Source organism: Pseudopipra pipra, chromosome 6 (genome assembly GCF_036250125.1).
Source record: "Pseudopipra pipra isolate bDixPip1 chromosome 6, bDixPip1.hap1, whole genome shotgun sequence".
Lineage (NCBI taxonomy): Eukaryota > Metazoa > Chordata > Aves > Passeriformes > Pipridae > Pseudopipra > Pseudopipra pipra.
In genome coordinates this window covers 53,936,685-53,958,516 of record NC_087554.1, presented here as the reverse complement: position 1 = coordinate 53,958,516, position 21,832 = coordinate 53,936,685, and the positions used below count along the sequence as shown (strand labels likewise).

The window sequence follows — 21,832 nt, the reverse complement described above, 5'->3', positions numbered from 1 at the left end:
CAGTTCTTTTTCAGGATATCTATTATGGCATGACACTTTTATTTGGAAATGGTCAGGATATTTATAGGCCCAGTTCCAGCAGACCATGATCTTGCTTTCAGTTGCTCAAAAAACCAGTTTGATGCAACATTTAGAAGTGAATGTCATGCTAAGTTAATGACTGAGAGAAAAAAAATCTAAGTAGACTTTTTTTCAGGACAAGGTGTTTGTAGAAAGCAGGGTCTAAGCTGTGTGTATTTGGGAGATCACTGGAAAGGATTAAGGACAGAAAACACCACGATACCTAATGTCTTGTTAAGGGTAGGATTTGCTGGGTTTTGAAGTATTCCAAATAAATTACATTCTGAGCAATAAATTTTGAGACATCCACAATCAGTTCATAGGGCTGATGCATTCCAATTTTAAACTAAGTCAGAAGGTACATCCACTTTAATTATCTTCCTTTCACCCTGGATCTCATCATTACTCTATATTAGCAGTTGACTAATATAATGACAGCACTTATATAAAGATGCACACCTACTTAAAACTTCCTACAGACACGATCCTAAGGCCTGAGAGTCTTGTTTAGTTCTAAGTAACATCTGTTGGGAAAATCCATTATATCTGCCAGTGGATTTGTTTTGACATCTGAGACCAAACTTTTCCAAGTTCTCCTTTTTCTTTTCTTCTTTCCTGCCAATCTTTCCTGTTTTTCCACTGAACTGATGCTCATCACTATCCTTTCTTCCTGCTGGTGGCAGTGGGAGCAGCCAGCAGGGCTTGGCTTGACAAGTACCAAATGAAGTTTATATGTGCCAGGAATGTGTACCCATGTTAGTGACAGCCACTAGCTTACCAGTTATTGTACAGGGATCTTTTGAAAAAGGACTTGCAAGTGGGAATGACTGTGAAATCAGTTGTCTTTTGCTGCCCTTAATGTAGAACCATTAAGAGTTTTAAAATTTCAGCTTAACTTTTGAGTTTGAAGAAAGCTTTCTTTGTAAATTTCCTGGCCCAGACTGCTCTTGCTTCATGCTCTTGCCACGGTACTCTGTTGGTTTGTCCTGGTTCGAAGGAATAAATCCTGTTTTAAATTTCCTTGCTTTCTTACAACAAAGGGCTCTGGAGGAAAGAAAATCTTTTAATCCTCCCAGCAATAACCTGACATGACCCTCTAAACACACTATTAACTAAAAAATATTAGCAATATTTTGTAGCTGTCTTAAGAAACGCTTACAATAGAGATGGACAAAATACTTAGAAGAATAATTATACTTGGATCTGAAGAAATTAGTATCCACAACACAATTACACGTTTAAAAAGAGCTAAATGTTAAAAACTATTTAAAAACCCATGCAGTGGGGTATTGTTCAGTAGCACTGGCAGAATACAACCAGTTTTCTGCATGGTCTTTCTAGGCTTCTGATTTCCTGACTGCCTTAGCACAAATTATTTGCCCTCTCTATGTTCTTTAGTTACTCCAATCTGTTTTTCCTTTCCTTCATAACTGCTCCACTTTCAGAAGATGTTCAGAGCTTCTTTTTAATATGCTCAATATGGGATACTTTTGGAAGATCTGCAGGAGGAGGCAGTTTTCTGCAAATCTGGTGTCTGCTATGTCAGTAGGCTGCCAACAATTGCACACAGCTTAAATGTCAAATAGGTGTTTTCTAAAAAAATTGTATAGCATTGTTCTGGTATAAGTACATTAACCTGTTTGGAAAGAAACTTATGGCACTAAATCATCACAAAGGTAACAACTTAAAATTAGGTATCCAGCACTCTACTCTGACTGGGGTCAAAGAGACATAACATAGCGTGGGAAGCATAGTAGAGAAATTCAGAGAAAAGTCAGTAGGAAAAGCTAGAGAAAAGAAATTCAAGCTTGCGTTCTGTCTCTTGGATTAAAATACCTAAATTCAGAGATAAAATAGAGATTTGAAGGTAGAAGTTTGTTTCCTACTTTATGCACCTCATGTGGTCATTTTGGTATGCAGCAGGTAGCACTTGTGCATTCCCTCATGAAAGTACTTGTTAAATCCTGCTGCCTTTAGTCCATCATTCTCCATTACGATTTTCCATCAAATGTGTGATCTAAACCTAGTGAAGTCAGTGAGAGTCTTTCAATTGCATCAAGCACAAACTGCACAAAATAATGGCTAGACCCATGGAGAGACACGAGGGATATGATGCCCCAAAGTAGGATGTACACAGGTACCCTCTGCTGCTGTGTACCAGCTGGTTGCCTCAGAGTCCATAATAACTATGTTCACTCTCTGGAGAGAAGAGTACTCCAAGGGTGGAGTTCCCACTTCAAATTCAGATTTGAACCCAGATAAGCAGATCCAATTGAAGCATATGCTCGGTGTAAAGTTCTCCTTCTGCTGTGAGAACATTTTTGGGTCAAGAAGTATAACACAGAATAGGTAAGGTTGGAAAGGATCACTAGAGGTCATCTTATCCAACCTTCTTGCTCAGGCAGGGTCCCCTGAAGCCCATTACTCAGGATTGTGTCAAGACAGCTTTTGAATATCTCCAGAGAAGGAGACTCCACAACTTCTGTGGGCAACCTACTCCAGTGCTCAGTCACCCTCACAGTAAAGAAGTTCTTCCTCATGTTGGGGGGAACTTGCTGTGAGTCAGTTTCTGCCTGTTGCCTCTTGTCTTATTGATCAACACCAATGAGAAGAGCCTGGCTCCATTCTCATATATATGGAGAAGTGTAATGGCAGGAGAATTGTGGCAGGAATGGTTGGGTATGAATTACCTGTGTCTTTGGTGTCCCAGTTTTTCAGCCCAGTCCCTCTCTCATGGCAGAAAGAATCACTGGCACTGTGGAGGCTGGAACAGCAGCTCCACTGACTATCCTGCTGGCTCTAACAGAGCACTTCCCTATTGTGGCAGGCAAGGTAGCTGTAGTGTCCCTGGTCACAACTGAGATTAGCACTATTCTGTTTGCCAGGGTGACCCCTATTCCCTCAGGCTTGCCATGGGCTTGTTCTCTTGCAGGCAAACCCTGAGTGCGAGCAGGATTAAGTCTCACATTTTCTTGATGGCTGGGGCCTTCTTCAGTGCCTAGCTGGCAGTGAGTGTGCTTTCCCTTCTCCTGCACGGGTTTGAAATACCCTCTCCACTGAGTGTTTTCAGCCACAGCAGGTACAGTCATGTAGCTCTACTCCTTGGAGAGTACCTTACTGAACACGCTAAGAGGTCATTTAGAGGAAAGTGTGTCAGGGAAGAATCTCTGCCCCACTGACATTAACTTTGCAAAGACCTGTGGGGTCTTACTCTCCCAATTATTCCCTCTTTGCCCTAGTAGACACCCTGTGCATGAGCCTCACAGGTTGCTACTGCAGGGAGGAGATTGTGATAACTGTCAGATATGTCCTTTACACATTCTTGTTTAATTAAAATAATGTTCCATTAGTTTTAAGTTCTTTGAACACCCTTCCTCATTCAGTTCCAAGTCCTCCAGCAGCCATCACTTTGCCCAAAAAGCTTTCTGCTTTTCTTTGAGTGTCAAACTGCTGTCTTCACTAGCCTCTGCGGACCCATCTCTGCACTGTCTTCTTGCGTTACTGCATGGTTTTTTTCTTCTGAAAAGAAGTAGTTCTTATAACAAGCAAGTCCAATTCCTGCTTCTGCATTTGACTCTGGGGAAGACCCCTCAGGCTGCACCGCCCAGCTCCTCCTCCAACCTTGTCATGCTGATTCGTGCTTTAGCCTGTAGCCTCTATTGTATTTATTGCTAAACAAAAGGAGTGGTTTTTTGCTCCCTCATTTCGGATGAGTAGAAGATAGTTATGTTCACCAGCTTCTCCAAGCTTTGTGGCTGCCCGCTGATAGACGGCTTGCTTGCTGAGCACCACCTCATCTCCAGGAAGGTAGTGTGCAAGGAGCCTAATGGCCTGACAAATTCAGTAATTTTGCCCAAGTCCATATGGATCTTATGTTATTCATGGCTTCTGATGAACTGCATATTCCTCACTGATTTAGTGGTTGGCTTGTGATGTTTTTCGATGAGTCAAATCTCTGTAATAGTGACCGTACATCCATGTATGTGGTAAATGTGAAAGAAAACAGATGTCTATAAAAGTCACTGAGTCTGATTTGGAATGATGAACAGTATTATGATTAATCATAGCTGTACAGCTAATGTGTAGTATTTTTACAGGATAGGGTGGAAATTGCTTGTTTCACACCTGTATGACTTCTATCTTAATATTTGAATTCAGCCAAACAAAGTTAAGTACAGGCTATTTATTTGAAGAGTAAAGGCATAATTACTACGGTGTTTTAGAAGTTCTAGTACAGTCTTGCAACCATAAATTCATTCCAACATTGGTTTTTTTTTCCTGGCAATATCTACGCTGTGTTTATATGTGAAAAGAAACAAACAGTAGCCAAAAACTAACTGTCATCTAGAAATGTGGAGAGAGAGTGTAGCAGTTGTTCCCCCATAGATTTCTTCCAATACAATGAAGATGTATTTAATGTTTTTCTTATAAATTGTCTTATACCAAAGCTGAAACATTTGTTGAACTCTAGATTAAGGACAGAGTCTTAATCCAGATTTAATCAGACACTCTGAAGCACAGAGTTTCAAAATTCCTGAGATCAGAAAGCAAAGAGTTTCGCAAAAATAAGTATCAGCCAAGTCCTATTCCTGTAAGACTGGAGGTTGAATAATGAAAGTGCAACACAGTAAAGGAACACAGTAAACATTTCAACATAAATTCATTACTGGAAGAAGCTAGAATAAAGTCTTAAATACAGAGCAAGTGTGATGAGTCAGATCTGGTCAAGTGGCGTATATATGCAAAATTCTGAATAAAAATAATCAAATTAACATGCAGTGAAGAGAGAATTTCCATAATGAAGCCTGTAATTTCCTGGAGAGACTTCTCTAGATTGCTAAATATGGTTTGGACAAGTCATGAGACAAAAGAACTCCTTTTTTTTGGGAGATGGACAGACAGTTTGCAGTGTAGACATATTATTTTGTTGGATTACGTGCTTCGGTGTCATTACTGAAGAACTCTCATACTCTGTAGAACCCTCTTAAGACCTTGTCCTCTGGCTTAAATAAAGGCTATAGAATGTTGTAAATGCAGTAATAAATATTGGGGTTTTTTTTCAGAAGTAAATGGACACTGAGTGTAGGTGTAGATATCTTCCATTTTTTGTACTATTTGAAAGACGGTATTTCTCAGAATAGCGTGAGAAGGCTTGGAACACTGATTTATTCCTGTTGTAAGATCATTCTGCAAATGACTCCAAATTGCAGTAATTTAGAAATTTTGAGGTTCTGTCTATATTTGGATTTGTACATTCGGCAAGCTTTTAATGCAAATATATGAATCTTTGGCAATTACTTTAATTCATGAATAGAAATTTAATTGAACTAAATACATGAATGTACCTTACAGTGCTCAGGCTTTGTGAGACATTTCTGCTAAATCGGCTTATGAATTTCCTTTTGATGAGCTTAATTGTTGACAGATTTTTCAAAAGCCAACAACAGCTTGCTTTGCTAGCTAGTATTCACATGAACTGGATAGTCTTGTGAAGTCCCTTATGCAATTTGCATAATATTATTCTACTGTAAGATGAAATGAAATCCTTTGTAGTGAACATAATAATGTTAGACATTGTAAAGACATCAATCCAAATAAAATTTAAAAACCAGAAAAATCACCCTCCCAGCTTGTCCTTCAACATCTCAGAATATGCATAGCTAGAAAAAAATAGACTTTTTTTTTGTTCTCTTTTTTTTCCCCCAGAGGACTATTTAGAAAAAAGGTCCTAAAAAATGACATGTTGTCTCTTAATGAGGGTATTATGAAGATATTTTGTTATTTTTTTCAGCAAAGCTGTAACTAGGTTTTTCATCCGAGATCCCTCTAGTCAGAATGTATTACATATGCAAATATATTCATTAAATAGGTTATATTCATTCATACTTGATTCATTAAATCAACAAAACAAATTAACCATTTTGTCCATCCATGTGAAACGTAAATTCTAGATCTTATCTACCCAGAAATTTTTGTTGTTGGTGGTAATATTTTAGAATTTCTATCTTTGAATTCTATTGTCTGTAAGTAAGAGGAGAATGAAATGTAAGCTAAGCAGTAGGATCTGTAATTCATAATGACTGCTGTGGATGTCTGAGTGAAGTGAAGCATATAGAAGCCTTGAAAACAACTGACCCTGTTTTCCTCCAAACATTTCTGAAGAATTCGGGTCCGTTAATAATGCCTTAAAAGTAATAAAGGCTGGGATCTGCGGATTCTAGCTAAATGAGGTCACATCCTACAGTCCTTACTTTGTCTTACTGGAGTAAATTTCCCATTTACTCAGGATGAGATGGGGACTAAGCACCGAGTAAGGGTGGCAGGATGGGAAATGGTTTGTCACCTCTAAGACTGCGTTTGCAAACTGCTGGAACCACAAATGAGCTCAGTGTTTAGCAAGATGGTGGACGCCAGCATGAAGCTTGGAAGTGCCAATTTTAATTAAAAACTGCATCTTCAAATCAAGTTCCTAGTTAACAATGGGTGGGAAATTCTTCCCACCATGCAAGCTTTCTGAATGCTGTATTGACTGGCAAGATGGGTGCAGCTTCCTCTTCCACAAAAGTCCTCCTACCATCATCTTCCCCTTCATTTCCCCCTGCCAGAAGAAAAAGACTGCATTGTTTGTGGAATGTCTCCTTGTTCATATCCTGCATCTAGGCCAGAATAGATGGATTTTATTTTGTCCTCCCCATCCCCCTTCCTTCATTGTTAACAATGGAGTGAACACATGAGATTAACATGGCTCTTGACATGGCTCAGTTGTTTGCCATTTGGAAAGTACTGATTCTTCAGTTGTATAATTGTTAAAATAAAAAAGTATAAAAAGACTCAGTCGTTTTCTGTTTATCCCAAAGACAGGGAGAACAGAATAGTAGGGGAGAGATGGGGGAAGCCAACAACAAAAAACAAATTAGTTTAAGAACCAGCATGTTCCCCTTACTTTAAGGAACACAGTAAACATTTCAAAAGTGCATGCCAGCTCATTATCTAACTCAAGTCTTCATTGACTTCATGAAAAACAGCAGCAGTTAAGCAATGTTTGCCAAAAGCAAATTTGGGTACATGCATTGCTAAAAAAATGTGACATCCGCTCTGTACAGGTTCCTTAATCTGCCACACAGGGGCAAATCAACATTTCATCGTTATCGTTTCTCTCGGTTGTTTAGTGCTTTCATGATTGCTCTTCTAGTCTGTTTTGATCATTGTTTATCCAAAACTGTGGTATGACGTATGATTTGAATTCTTAGCCAGAAATGAACCTCTGCAAGTGTTTAAAGATGTAGAGACAATTTCAGTAATATAATCTTGAATGTAATATCTGTTTGCAAGTATCTTTCTCAAAAGGTTATTGTTTAAAAAAGTCTTAAATTGATGTGGGATATTTATGAATTCCTTTTTTTAAGATTTAAGATTTAGTTTGTCATTAATTTCACGTATTTTTTAAAATGAATTTTCTTTTTTGGTTCAGGAATAGTACAGGTATCTTTTTCAGTCAATTTGGTGTGGCACTTGCAGTTTACAGTTACATTGTTGAAAATACTGTGACATAGCATTTGAATATACTCTATAATAAAATATTGCCATTTATTGTGGTAAACAATGATAAAGCAAATTTCATTAGTTGTTCCTTATGGATGTTGCCCATTCTTTAGTAAACTAATACCTCTGTCTGTCCAAATATATAAATTTAAAAATATTTTGAATGCTATTGAACTTGGTTTCCTTTGAGAGTAACTCTTACTCAAGAAAAAGGCAAGCATATATTGAACAATTGTTTTACTAAATAGCTTAAAGAAAAGTTCTGTTTGGAAACCATACAGGCTTCCCCCATAGCCCTCACACTGTCTAGTGTGCACCTTTGGGTCCTGTGGGCATTGATTTCTCTCATCTTAAGTCTCTGCCTTTAAAATTATCTGGTCATTTTAATAAGTTTTATTTCTCTCTGGAATCCCCATACCCTTCTGCCATATGTTTAAAATTCAGAGTTGCTGTGCAGTTCTGATCATTATTTATTCTATTTCACATATAGTACATCATACTCTTACCTTTTATGAGCGAAGGGTGTTGAAAAAATGCTTGTTTATTTGTTCCTTGAATATATAGTTTCTGATTTTTTAATTTTTATTTTTAAAACACAGAAATCCTTTTATTCAGAATTTCTTAATGAAATGAGGAATTCTGCAGAAAATAATGCCACTTTCTTATGTTTTTGAGACATTTATCTCATTTTCCCTTGGGGAAAGAGAAAACAGCTGGTGAAATTAGGATTTCAAAATGGAAAAAAAATAAACACCCATTTGACATTTTATCAAAAGCTGGAAAATGCTAGTGAAGTTTATCTTCACTAATTTTCCCCTTCTTCAAAAATTCCCATTGTTATTCTTGAATTTGTAAATCTTCATGAGAACCAGGTGACAGAATGCAGATCAGATAATAATTTTTTTTTCTGCGGGGGAGATGTGTTTATTTTTTTTTTAGGTAGTTATGTCCAAACCAGAGCATATCAATATGTTCCAATATTTATTTCAGGCTTTTCTTTGTTGTTAAGCAAAGATTACTTCACTCCCATGGTGTGGTTACTTCAGTCAATGCAGTACAATATGGAAAAGACATTGACATGGAAAATCAAAATATCACACACTTTGAAAGCAGTTTTTAAACAACATTAGGAAGGACATCAGCATTGTCAGTTGAAATAACTGAACCTTAGCTATTAGTGTTGATCAGGGAAATGCCAGAGGAAGAGCATAAGGGGACCAATATATGCGTGTACCAAACATTTCAGCAACTTTTTCTTGACAGCAGCCAGCAGAAGGTGCTCATGGAGAAGCATAGGAAAAAGGGCAAGGACAGTGATTCTTCCAGCTTCTGACAGTCAGCAGTTTTGAGACTCCCTGTGCTGAAGTTGCATCTTAAGCATTGTTTTTGTGAACCACTGAGTTCAGAAGCAACAATAGGAACAATGGATCACTGTTCAGCATCAGTGGCAACTGCACTTAGAAATAAGTAACATTGCCACTTCAAAATGCTTGACATAGACAACAGAGACAGAAGAGCCAGGAAATTATGGTGGTGCTAAAGCCACACCCATGGCCAGGGGCAACATCTCACAGCTCCTCCAAGTTGTGAACTCCTTGGGAGCTGAGAATCCCTACCATGCAGAGAGGTAGGAGCCAAGCTTACCATTATATAATGCAGCAACTTCTGCCCATGTGGCATCTTAATGGGACATGATGTCTTATTCTTCAATGTAAGGGTTCCTGCCTGTGGGTTCCTGCTGAGATATTTGCTTGGTGAGAGTTGACTGACTTTGCCTCATACCAATACATGATGCCACCAGTCAGCTGATCTCTTGTGGTTGGGACAGACTTCCACATTCTCTCAGAGTTACTGTCTCTTTCTGTAGTTCCTGCTTGGGCATCTGCCTCATGTAGGATGTAAGCAATCCCATATTGTTTCCTCTAGCAGCTCTCTTTGGGGCCTGTCAGCAGGGCTCCCAAATAAGTAGCTCTGTGCAAGTCTTCCTACACAATGTTTGTTCTAATATGTGATCACCTGTGTGTTTCTTTCCACAGCAAAACCTTTGGAAAATGTCACAGCCTGAAGAATATTGAACATTCAAAATCTGGCTCCAAATTTCCTCATGAACCAATCTGCTGCTCTGCACCTGTAGAAGGGGACAGGTGGGTTGCTGCAAAGTAGTCTGCAAACCCCTCCTCAGTGAGCCCCACTGTTAGCCAGTCTCTTGACTCTGCATGAGGCAGTGACTCCTGCTGAGTTCCTGTGAGTATTTTGCGTGCAGCACTTCTCCTTGCAAAGTGGCAACATGCTGGGACACAAAATAGAAGGCCCTGTCCTGGTGTGAGCACTGCACAGAACGGGAGGGCACTTGTGATGGATAGGAACTGAGCTGTATTGGTGTTTCGGGTAGTTCCTGCTGGGTTTGGAGACAGCATGTGTGTGTTTGAAGTTTACTTGGGGATGAAGGGTAATATGCCAACACAGGCTTTTGAACAGTTCCTTGCTGCACAAATAGCCCCATTCATTGCAGCAGACAGCTCTGCATTTTCATCCCTTCCTTGTTTTACTTAATTTTGCTCCCACAAAAATGTTACTGAACTCTGCAGAAATTTTGCTTGGGTGAGGACTGTAGTAAATCATGAAAAAATGTCAGGAGCTGAGACCAGATAAGAATGAAAATTGTAACAGTGTCCTCAGCATTAACAATTGAAACTGGTTTTTGCATGTCACCTGTCTCCCTTTTCCTCACATTGGGTTGTTGTAAATGGCAGGCCTTGTTTCCTTTTGCAGTATGATTATTTTTACTGCATCCCTTATCTTTGTCTCTTGGAAAGAGCAAATAAAAACAAAGCTTTGCTTCACATTTTTGCTTGAAGATAAATTGGAACATTTTAACAGAGTAACTTTAAATGACTGTTTACTTTTGCAGTGATTAGAGCCAGTACTCAGGGCCAGTACTCAGGACTACAGCTGCATGGGTAAACTCCCATGCTCCTTTATAACCATTTAGGGGTCAATGTTTCTGAAAGTGTGAGAAGGATGGCATTGATGCAAATAAGTGGGTATGCTGCCCACCTTGCCTGTGAGAACTGCAAGACTGAAAATACGACTGATGTCGGTCAGTCCCACGGAAACGGCAGGGCACAATCTGTGAATCACACTGATGTACACAGTTATGTGAAGAGAGGTTTTTGTCCTTTTTTTTTTTGTTGTTTTCATGGATAAACTTTTACTACCTGCTAAATTTAGTCTCTTAGACTCATTTCTGTGAAGCCGGAGCTGAGCCACACCCTTCAAATGTGAAAAGCTGTTGCATTAAATCGTTGTAATACTCAGAGGGCTCAGTCAAATGAGGACAAGATTGCAGGCAGGTGCAATTTCCTTTTAGAAATAGATAGACGGTGCTTCTGCATTCTGTAATGTTTGGTTTTAGTCTCTACAAAATACAATTTGCATTCTGTTATAACTAGTAACAAATCACACATCTGGAACAAAGAGGAATGTAGCTGAGCAGTATATTACATTTATCTGCAATCTGTTTCAGATCTCCTGGTTCTTTTCAATTTTAACTCTGCAACAAATGTACTCCCAGTCTTCATTTTTATCACTTGTTACAGTGTTTAACAAAGGTCATTGTGACCCAGAGGAAGCTTAAGAGGAAAGTGTTATAGTGGATCTTGGAAATGGATTTTAACTCTGATGACAGTGGGCATGAAGCCAAGCCCAGCTCTCCTGCGTGTATTTAATTTGCACTCTTTATTTTTCCTTACGCCGAGCTGGATTCAATCATGGAGCCAAATCCATGGATGAGGCAGATATCTTCAATAATTAGTACCTCTTTCTTCTCTGATGGCTTTTTTCAAAAGAATACTTTAGATTGTTTACTTTTTCTGTGGTTGAATTGTTGAATTAATAACAAAAATGTAGCCACTGTTGAAAAAAACAGTCTTCCAGTGAATGTCTAAAAATATTTAATTCTGTGCCTAGGAACCACCATCTTGTCAAATCTGGTGACAAACTTTTTTTTTAATGGGACTTTACCTGCTCAGGTCACTAGATTCAACACCATAATGTCCTTGTTCTTCTGTTTTATGATTTCATCTGTTTAGATTTTGCCTGCTGTAAGGCTATCTGATTAGACTGGTGCAAAAGAAATTATTTTTCATGGTTCAGAAATGCCAAAGCTATCCTGATTTCCAAAATATTCAGATATAAATAGTTGCTCATATTGTTAAAATTTATTAAAAATTATTTCACAGACATTTGTGCTATGCTTCGTACTATCTTTTGCAACAATAGAGAACTGACCCATAAGGTAGGCATGTATGTATCTAGCCAGATTTATAGCTACTGGTGCTTCCGAGTACAAAATACTGAGAAGGTTTGTTTCTAAGAAATTAGAGCTTTGGTGAATCACATAGTTTAGAAAAGGTTTTCCAAGTTTTTTTTAAAGGGCAGTGTCCATGTCTTGCATGCTTTTTTCAAGTGCAGAGGTTTTCCTGGCTCCATGAAACATCTTGGTGCTGTGTCTATCAAGTTGTTTGTGCTTAGATTTTATTGATTTATGTATTACCATACTATGGCATTGATTTCTGTTTCCTCTGGGCAAGCAATAACCTGCAGTGCCTGAGAATTATGTGTTCCAAAACACATAACTATATTGTGCCCAGTGAAAAATGTTCATTTTTGAAATATAACCAATTTTCTACCTTTTCTCCAACTGCAGTCAGAGCACTTTCTCTATTCTTTAGCATTGTTCCTGTAGAGAAGGAATGTTTGGGAGAGGGATTGGCACTCAGATATACTTAATACATTCAGTTTTTTTTCCTGTGCCCATGTGGTGTAAATATTCTGCATTTCTATGTTCTTTTATATTTACAAATATATATATATGGGTTATTGATTTTTTCCATGAGTGCTATAAATAATACCTAAGGCTTTATATCTATGCAATCTCAAAAGACAAGATCTAAAAAGTCAAACCTGCAAGCTCAGATAAGCTTAGCTGATAATAAGACAGATTTATTGTGCTTTTTTTCAATGAAGGTAGGAGTTACTATTGAAAATAAAAGTCCTTCAGTGACTGTGTAGCTCAAAGTACTTAATTTTGTTCTAAATGTAAATATTCTTGTTTTGCTTCGAAGTGCACGTACATCTTCCTGCATAGGAAATACACTTAGTGCTATTATTGACACTGTCTTGTAGTGATATTTCAAACTGAAATTGCAGAATTCCAGGTCTTTGTGATGATGATAATCTTCCTACTCATGCACTTAGTTCTGATAATTATTGTCAATGGAATATCATTCAGTCAATGGAAGACCAAAATCCTTTTAAAAACACATTAATCACATTAAAATTTTTTACCAATGCTGTTCATAACAGTTACAGGACATATGTATCAAATTACAGTATATCAGTAATATTTTTTTCAGTATGCTTCCATTTCCTACCTCCCTCCTACCATTTTGACTTGTATTGGGCTAAAAAAACAACTGTTGCTTACAATCAAAGTAAGAAAATGTAGTATTCATAGTTTCAGTATGGCATGAGTAATGAACAGTACATTTCCTGTTGTTCTGTGATTAGTTTGTAATAAAGTATATTACAGATGTAGCTCTAACATTGTCTCCACTTAAAGAAAAAAAACTCTATCAAGCCCTTTATTTGCCAGAATCACACTGAGTAAAAGTTTAACTATTGTGTCAAGGCTATCTTCTCAACAACACAACAGGCAAACTGGAGTGAATTAGAGAACAAAGTACAAATGTGTTTGCAACCACCATTTCCATAAGATAATTCACATTTCGCTATGTACTTATGGAATACCATTGTGACACTTGGTTGATGTATACATGCTGAGTAGATAAGTAGGTTGTAGCACACTTCCCTCGTGGACTCATGGCCCCTTCCTCACATGTTACCAAATCCATATCCATCTAATTTCTGCCTGTTTTAAGACTAATAATTCCTGTTTTCAAACAGTGCATACAACTAAAAATGTTAGAATTCCACTTACCTGTGAGTGAACTGCCTAGTGTGTTGGCATTTTGACCATGGTAGTCAAGCTGGCCATCTCACAGAAGCCACCTCTGGTAAGTTGGCAAAGTTGCTTTGTAGTGAAGAGACTTCAGAGACAAATCCAGTTAAAGTCAATGATGGTTTTGCTGTTGACTCTGGTGGCTTCAGAATTTGTAAGAACTACTTCAGTGTGTCCTAAGATCTGTTTTCTCAGAGCAGGATCTGCAAACGGGTTTCTTCTTCAGCAGCACTGTGGCCCTTTGGACTTTGGGATGAGGGAGTTCATAAGGGGCCAAGAGAAGCTCATTGAAAACTCTCTGGACCATAGAAATGGACAGTCATTTCTGAAAATACCAATAAGAAGATGAATCATGTTGTCTTGTGTATCTTATAATTTCTGATTAAGTATTTAAGAATTTATCCCTAAATATGTCAATTCTTTTAACTAAGTGACATGTCACCACATTGGTTTAGAAGTAGTACAGTCACATTTTATTATCTTACATGATTCCGTGGAACAAAACCCTTTAAAATCTTGTAGGATGATCTAAATACCACTTTTTTATTTGCTAGTATTATTTTAAATGCCAGAACAATCACAAAAGAATTTTAATCTTATTAAGGAAATATATTTTTAAAAAGACTAATACTTTGCTTCTGCTTGTTAAAACAGTATTAAAACAAGGGAAATGTGTTTGTAGTTAACTCCCAGAGGACTTGGTGTCAGAAGAAATGTATTGTCCTTTTTAGGAAGGTGGCCTCTACCAGATGTAGGCTCAGAAATGGCAATTGCTATTCACGTAAATGACTAGCAGGTTTATCCTGCCTTTCTCTGGGGCCATCTTGAATTTTGGCAAAAGGCAAAGAGCAGGCCCATAAGAAAATAGTAGTTCTCATGGGAACAGTAAAAATATGTTGGTATTGTTTAATTCTTTCATAACATGCTAACTTAATTTATTTGTTTTTTGAGTCTTTTAAAGTATAATGCCACCAGGGAATGTGTTTTTCATATACCAGTCTTAAAAATATATTAAAGTTTTAGGGACACCAGTCAATGAGTAAACACCATTGGTTATCCACATTGGGTGACTGGGAGAGAGAAGGCTTGATTTTTTGCTGCTTTACATATTGTATAGTAATTGGCACCAGTGCAAAGTGATCTTATTGCAATCTTTTTGCATATTGCAATCTTTTTGCGCAGAAGTAGACAACTGTAGAACATGCAGGATTGTGGAGTAGCAGATTCATGTTGTTCATAAATGCTAGCAAAGCACCCTGTCATAATGCTTGTTGTTTGGTAGATGCTTTTGACAACTTTTCATGTTTGGCTAGTAATGTATGGTTCAACTGTGTTTTTTCCAAGCCTGTTGGGCTATACTCAGGACTAGGCCATTAATTTTGAAAGGTGAATGAAACTTCTTCAGTTAACTCATTGGTTGGTTGGATTATCTTGGTTGGAGAACCTTATTATTTAAGTAAGTTGAAGGGAAACATATTCTCTGTTCAATATACAGTGGGTAAAAAAGAATATCTCAATTTTGCTTCCCATTGTTCCATTGATCACTCATAAGGCAATAGCTTCCAAATGCCAATACTGCAAATAAATCTAGTTTTACAGATGTTTGGAGAGATATCAACACCAGAACTGTGTATACTATAATTACTCCTCTTCCGTTTACATGGAGCAATTTTTGATCTCTGAAGCTGTACTTGTTAAAGAGGAAAAAAACTCCCAGACTTTTCCCAGGGGATTCACCATCTTTCCCATTACTGTAAGTGTCTTCTGTCCTCTACCATTCAACCTGGCAGATATTTTGAAGAACGGAAGCAGCCGAAAGCCTTTGGTGCTGTCCAGTTTTTCCCAATACTATCTGTGTGTCCACTTATCATCTGTAAGATATTTCTATGACTCATCATACATATCTAGACATAGAGAAAGACAGGGTATTTTATGAATACTGCAAAGATTAAAGTTAACCTATGGGTCAGAAATACTTCATTTATTTGGAAACATGTAAAGCTGTTGATGCTTGGACACAGATTGGCGGGTTTCCCTTAGAATTAACGGAGCACTTCCAACATATGCCATGCTTCTCATTTGCAAAATCCCTCTTACTGAGTCCACTGACTTCTTTTTAGCAGACTTCATCCTTTTGATTTCATTTTGGTATTGTCATGAAATAAATGTTGCAATGGTGAGAATCATAGAAATAGAAGTTATATACTTTACTATGAAGGCAAAAGAATCTATAAACTAACAGACCAAAATTATAAGGACCTATTTTTTATGCAGTGTTGATTTTAACTTCTGATTTTTTTTCCCCAGACAATTAACACCCCATTTTCCTCTACCAGAGCCAATTACAAACATGTTAGCCTGCATCTAGCAATTCCTGAGTGGTATTAGCCACCAGCACAAGTTCACTATGGCCAAAATTGAGCTTTTCCAATATCTTCCTACTAGATCACCTTCTTTCCTACTGTTCCTGTCTTTGACCTGGAATGTCATATTCGACAGAAACTTTCTTCTAAGTCATCATTTTCAGACTGTGATGCCTTTTTTATAGAATTATCTATCATTCTCCTCTATCCACATTCATCCAAATCTGTCCTACCAAATATGAACTACTTTATTTTTGTTTTGTGGCTTTTTGTATCTTCAGCCTCACCTTCAGATGCTATCTCCAAGCTGGCCTTATAGTTTGCTAATGATGGTTCATTTCTTCTTGATTTCAAGCAAGTACCTTTTTACTTTCCTTTCTGCTGCTCCTAATATTTGGAAAGATTTTCCTGTAACTAGCCACTAAACAAATGTGTAATCTTACTCTTGACCCTAAAACCTCTCTTTTTTTTGGTGTGTGTGGGGATAGCTAAAAGAAACCTTTACAAAAACTAGGTCACTGGTGATTGATCCCTACAGGTGGGACTACCTGATGCTGTGTTGTTGCCTCTGGTATGTGTTTCTCACACTTTCTATGCCTATAATGTAATCTCATTTTGACAAAGTGTATATCTTACCGCAGCACTCAGCATGAAGGAATCTTCATCCCTAAATAGTGTCACTAATCATGAAGCAAGGTTAGATAAGCCACAGCATGCTAGGAACTTTCAAAGTACCAGTCCTCACTGATTCTGAGCATGTATTCTGCAGAAGACATTAGCCCAGAGAAAAATTCAGTGAACATCTGCTGCCTCAGCTTCTGTTAGAGGGGCAGTAGATAAGTATGTCACGGAACACTTGTATTATGTAGACTATCTTCAGCACTAAGGTTTTAGGTCATATATAAAAAGAAGTTTAATAGGTCTATGGAAGCACACTGACAAAATCTCTGACAATACAGTTGTGGGTTCTCTGAGACACAGTCATCTGAACATCTGGGATAGAACTGTAGTGGGATTACTCACAACTTCAGAAGGAGCTGTTGGAGAAATTCTGCAAAAAAATGTAGATAAATATTCAAAATATAAGAAAAATAGAGTGCAATTAGGATTAGATAATCCTTAGCATATGGGAGCACTAGTAATTAGCTGATGAACAACGTGTGCTGTAAAAAGAACAAAGCTAAGCTCAGGATTAAGCTATGCTTCAGTGGACCAAGAAAAATGTCCCCATTTTAAAGATATGACATAACAATTTTGCTCCATATTTTGTCATTCCTTGCTGCAGAATCAAACTCTAGGTCTTTATAATAGGAATGTTAGCTGCAGATGAAATTTGTGTTTTTATAAATAATAGATGCTTTTATGCCCAGGTTTAGTGGTTTTTCAGTACCCAGACAAATGCTCACCTGGGCATAAAACCTCTCTATTGTTGAGAGCAAACTGACTCAGGAGCCTGAAATGCAAAGTCAGTTCCACAGGAAAAGTTGAGGAGAGATACTGAGAAGCAATGGGCAAAAGAAAGAAAAGATAGAAGACAGAAGCTAGAAAGGCTGATAAATTAAGAGGTTGGTTTTCTGAAGTGAGGGAGCAAAATAAGAACTTTAATACAGATGGCAAGATATTACAGAAGATGGGGATGAGTGATAATAGGAGATAGAAATGGGAAGAGTATGGTTCTTATTTTTCTCTTCTAAAATATCTATTTCTAGCCTTTCAGTGCTGTCATAATGAACTTTGGGTAAACTACTGCAAGACAACCCCTTTAACTTGTAGTAAATCCTCCTCTTTAGAAGAAAATTCATAAGAATGTCACTGTTTCCATAAACAGTCATAAAGTTTGTAATCAAGCTCTCAAGCAGTAGCACACTTCAGACTGTGACAATATGTATACCTCTTCAGGAACATGAATCTTAAATTCACTGTTAGTATTTTCCTGTGGTCTGGAAAAGCAACAGCTACAAGGAGAATTTATTTTTTCAAACTGTGGAACAAAGTGTATGATGTTGGAGAGTAAAATGCATTGTTTATATTCAAGAAACTTTAAAAATGCTGCAAAATACAAAATAAACCCACTCTTTCCTTAGGACTTGTAGCGTCTTTGCATCTCTTCTGGTTTATAATAGAATCATAAAATTGTTTAGGTTGGAAAAGGACCTAAGATCATTAGGCTCAACCATTACCCCAGCACTGCCAAGCTGGTTGTCCCTAAGTACCACATCTACATGTCTTTTAAATACTCCCAGGGATGATGACTCCACCACTTTCCCAAGCAGCCTGTTTCAATGCTTGACAACCCTTTCTGTGAGGAAATTTTTTCTAATATCCTACCTAAACCTCCCCTGGTGCAACTTGAGGCCATTTCCTCTTGTCCTATCACTTGTTACCTTTTAGAAGAGACTGACCCCCACCTTGCTTCAACCTCCTTTCAGGTAGTTGTAGAGAGTGATAAGGTCTCCTCGAGCCTCCTTTTTTCCAGGCTAAACACCCCCATCTCTGTCAGTCACTCCTCACAAGACTTGTGCTCCAAACCCTTCCCCAGCTTTGTTGCCCTTCTCTGGATATGCTCAGCACTTGAATGTCTTTATTGCAGAGGGGCCCAAAACTTAATACTCTGCTGTGGCCTCACCAGTGCACAGGGATGACCACTGCCCTGGTCCTGCTGGCCACACTATTCCTGATACAAACCAGGATGTCATTGGCCTTCTTGGCCATCTGGGCATGCTGCTGGCTCATGTTCAGCTACTGCCGACCGGCACCCCCAGGTCCTTTTCTGCTGAGCAGCCTTTCAGCCACTCTGTCCCCAGTGTGTAGTGTTGCCTTGGGTTGTGACCCAAGTGCAGGACCCCTCATACAACTGGCCTTGGCCCATCTATCCAGCCTGTCCAGATCCTTCTGCAGAGCCTTCCTACTCTCCAGCAGATTGACACTCCTACCCAACTTGGTGTCATCTGCAGACTGAGGGTGCCCTCAATGTTGCTGTCTAGATCTTTGATAACAATATAAAACAGGACTGGCCCCAGCACTGATCCTTGGGGAACACCACTATTGAACAGCTGACAGCTGGATTTGACACCATTCACCACAAATCTTTAGGCTTATCCATCCAGCCAGTTTATTACCCAATGAAGAATATGCCTATCCAAGCCCTGAGCAGCCAGTTTCTCCAGGACAATCTGTGGGAAACGGTGTCAAAGGCTTTATAAAAGTCAGGGTAGACGACATCCAACAGCCTTTCCCTCATCCACAAGTGGGTTACATTGTCATAGAAGATCAGGTTAGTCGAGCTTGTCAGCTCAAGTTCTTTTAATTTAATGCTCCTTTTATTTATATTCAATCAGTTTTTATTAGAGCAATAAATTTTTCATGGGCTTAAGAAGAAAACAGGTCTTAAACCAACTAACTCTTTCTAGACTGCTCTTCTGGGATTCCCACCTTGACTTAGTTACAAAAAGCATGAGCAGTCCCTAGAATACAGAGGGAAACTAACAGCCCTTCTGGTTATCAGTTTGTGATGTAGTGAACATCAGTTCAATTGGCCTGAATGTCTTGTGTGGTGGAAAGTGTTATAACCTAAACTGAAAATAGTCAAATATTTTGAAACCCTAAGAAATTTTAAAAGCCTTTATAAATGTTGTCAAAACTTAGTCACTAAAAACCAGCAACAGCTCAGTTTTTCCCTTGTGGTATGTTGCTTGTGAGAACAGTGCAGACTGCATCATGCAAGTCTGAATCACAGGCAATTCACACAACATGATATGGAATTGCATTGTCTCTATACTGGCTTTTGGGAAGGATGCATGTCTTGATGGTCCTTGGTCCAAAGATATTGCAGGCAATGAGTCCAAGTAGGTCTCATGATTGAAACAGGTGTATCTCAAAAACCTTGTTTTCTAAGTCAGTCTCCCCTCTTACTTGCTTTGGGTTCACTGAGATGATCAGGAAATAGAGGGAGTATAGTCCCTGTAACCTTGGGGATATTGACATGTAAGACTAGATTTTCTCACAGTATGAAAGAATGGCAGAGGGAAGCATCTTGCTCTCATCTTCCTCTCCTTGCCAAAACCCACCACCAAAACCAAGAAATATCATACACAGACCAGGGACAAAGTCACTGTTTACTTCAAGCTACTGTTAAGAAGCTGTTATTTATTTAAAACTTCAAACAAGATTGCAAAATCATCAGCATAAAAATCAGCAGAGGATGTTCTCTTTCTCCTACCATAACATAAACCACAGTATGACAAATCAACAGTGGCCTGCAGCAATCAGAAAACCCCAAAATTTGCTCTTTCTTCACAGAGGTGTTTAAGAATAAAACTCATAAATATTAAAACTACACAGGACAGTAGATGAATGAGTTCGCAGTGTCACTATCAGAACCTGGATTTCCCTTGACTACTCTCATAGTAAATCTTTTCAAGTTGGATGCAGAGAAGACTTGTGCATGCAAAAAATTCTTTGGTTTTGTTTGGTGCCAGCCAATAGTGGGCAAAGTGGCTTCAATGTGGCAGCCCACAGGTGCTGGAGTCCTCCTAAGAAGGCTGTTGCGTTTGTCTTGTCTACTCTTTGTGTTTCTATGAGATAGAGAGGGCTAAACACTTGAGATCTGCTTGTCCCAGGCAAAACTGCACTGGAAATATGACTGCTCAACCTTTTGCTACTGGGCCCAGAGTGCCCTGCCCAAAAGCTAAATTTGACTACTGGCTTTAGCTCCATACTGGGCATAGCCTCTGTAGCAGGCTAGAAAAGAAATTGGTGGTAGAGTTAAGGTCCTGCAGGACTTGATTATCAAGGTTGGGAAGAGAGGTGAAATCTCCTTCTTACTTTAGCAGTCCTGCATTTAGACTTTGGTGATGAAGAAGGGAAAATGTAATTGGGTTTGAATAGGCAATTTCTCTGTATGCCCTTTGGCATTAGTTTCCCCTGTTTAGTGTGTGGGTATCATACATGACAATGGGAAAGAAAGAAATACTTTAGAAAAACAAACAAACGACTCCTCCCTCTCAAAAAAAAAACGAAAAAACAAAACGCGGAAAAAACCCCAGCAACAAAACAACAAACCAAAACCCAAAAACACAAGAAAGAAAAAAAGAAAAATAAGAAACCGTGGTTGTAAAACCACAAAAATTGGCAATGAGGCTCCAAGGCAAGTGTAAGCCTTGAAATTTCTTTTAGCTCTTAAAAAAAATAGTCTAAACCAAAAAAACCCCAAAGCACAACAACTCTCTTTCCATGGAATCCAGCTTAATGAGGGCAGTTCCCCCTGCCCTAACCCTTTCTTAGGAAGATTTGAAAGAATATAGTTTAAACTTTGGCCTAAGTCTTTTTTTATGCTTTATGTTCTATAATGTTGATTTTTTTTTTCTGTTTGATTTTTACTTAGAAATTTCAGAATTGCCAAATCTGCTATGTTATGGTTTTCCTGGTGAATTCATGGATATCTCAAAAGAACAGCAGAAGTGAAAATGCTGATTCTTTAACAAAGAAAATCTTAATCAAAACCTGTGTTAGTTGCAGAAAAATAAAAAGTAATTTAAAACAAAAGGAAGAATCAAAGACTTTAGAATAGTCTCACTTCACAGCTTCTTTTCCCTGGTTTTTTAGTTTTCACTCTCTTGACTTTTGTAATGTCATGTGGTCAATCATGAGAGTCATTGACAGCAAACTTTCTAATACAAAAGGAGAAAAATAAGGGGAAAGAAAAACATACAGAGAGAAGCTGTTCTTTGTGCTTCCAGCTCTGCATGTAACACACCTGGTGACTCTTTTGTGCTTCAGTTCCTTGTTATGTTTAGGTGAAGTATGGATGAGAACACTTATGCTATTTTTTTTTAAAGTGCACTGA

The 21,832-nt window shown here is 38.3% G+C and overlaps 1 long non-coding RNA gene across 1 annotated transcript in view; it reads left to right on the top strand.

The window, feature by feature from the left end:
• LOC135416804 (uncharacterized) overlaps nt 1–21,832 on the top strand; it is a 146,985-nt gene that overhangs the window by 26,480 nt on the left and 98,673 nt on the right. The window contains exon 3 of the long non-coding RNA XR_010431743.1: nt 9,639–9,846. This is a non-coding gene — a long non-coding RNA (uncharacterized LOC135416804). The remainder of the gene's footprint in view (nt 1–9,638; nt 9,847–21,832) is intronic.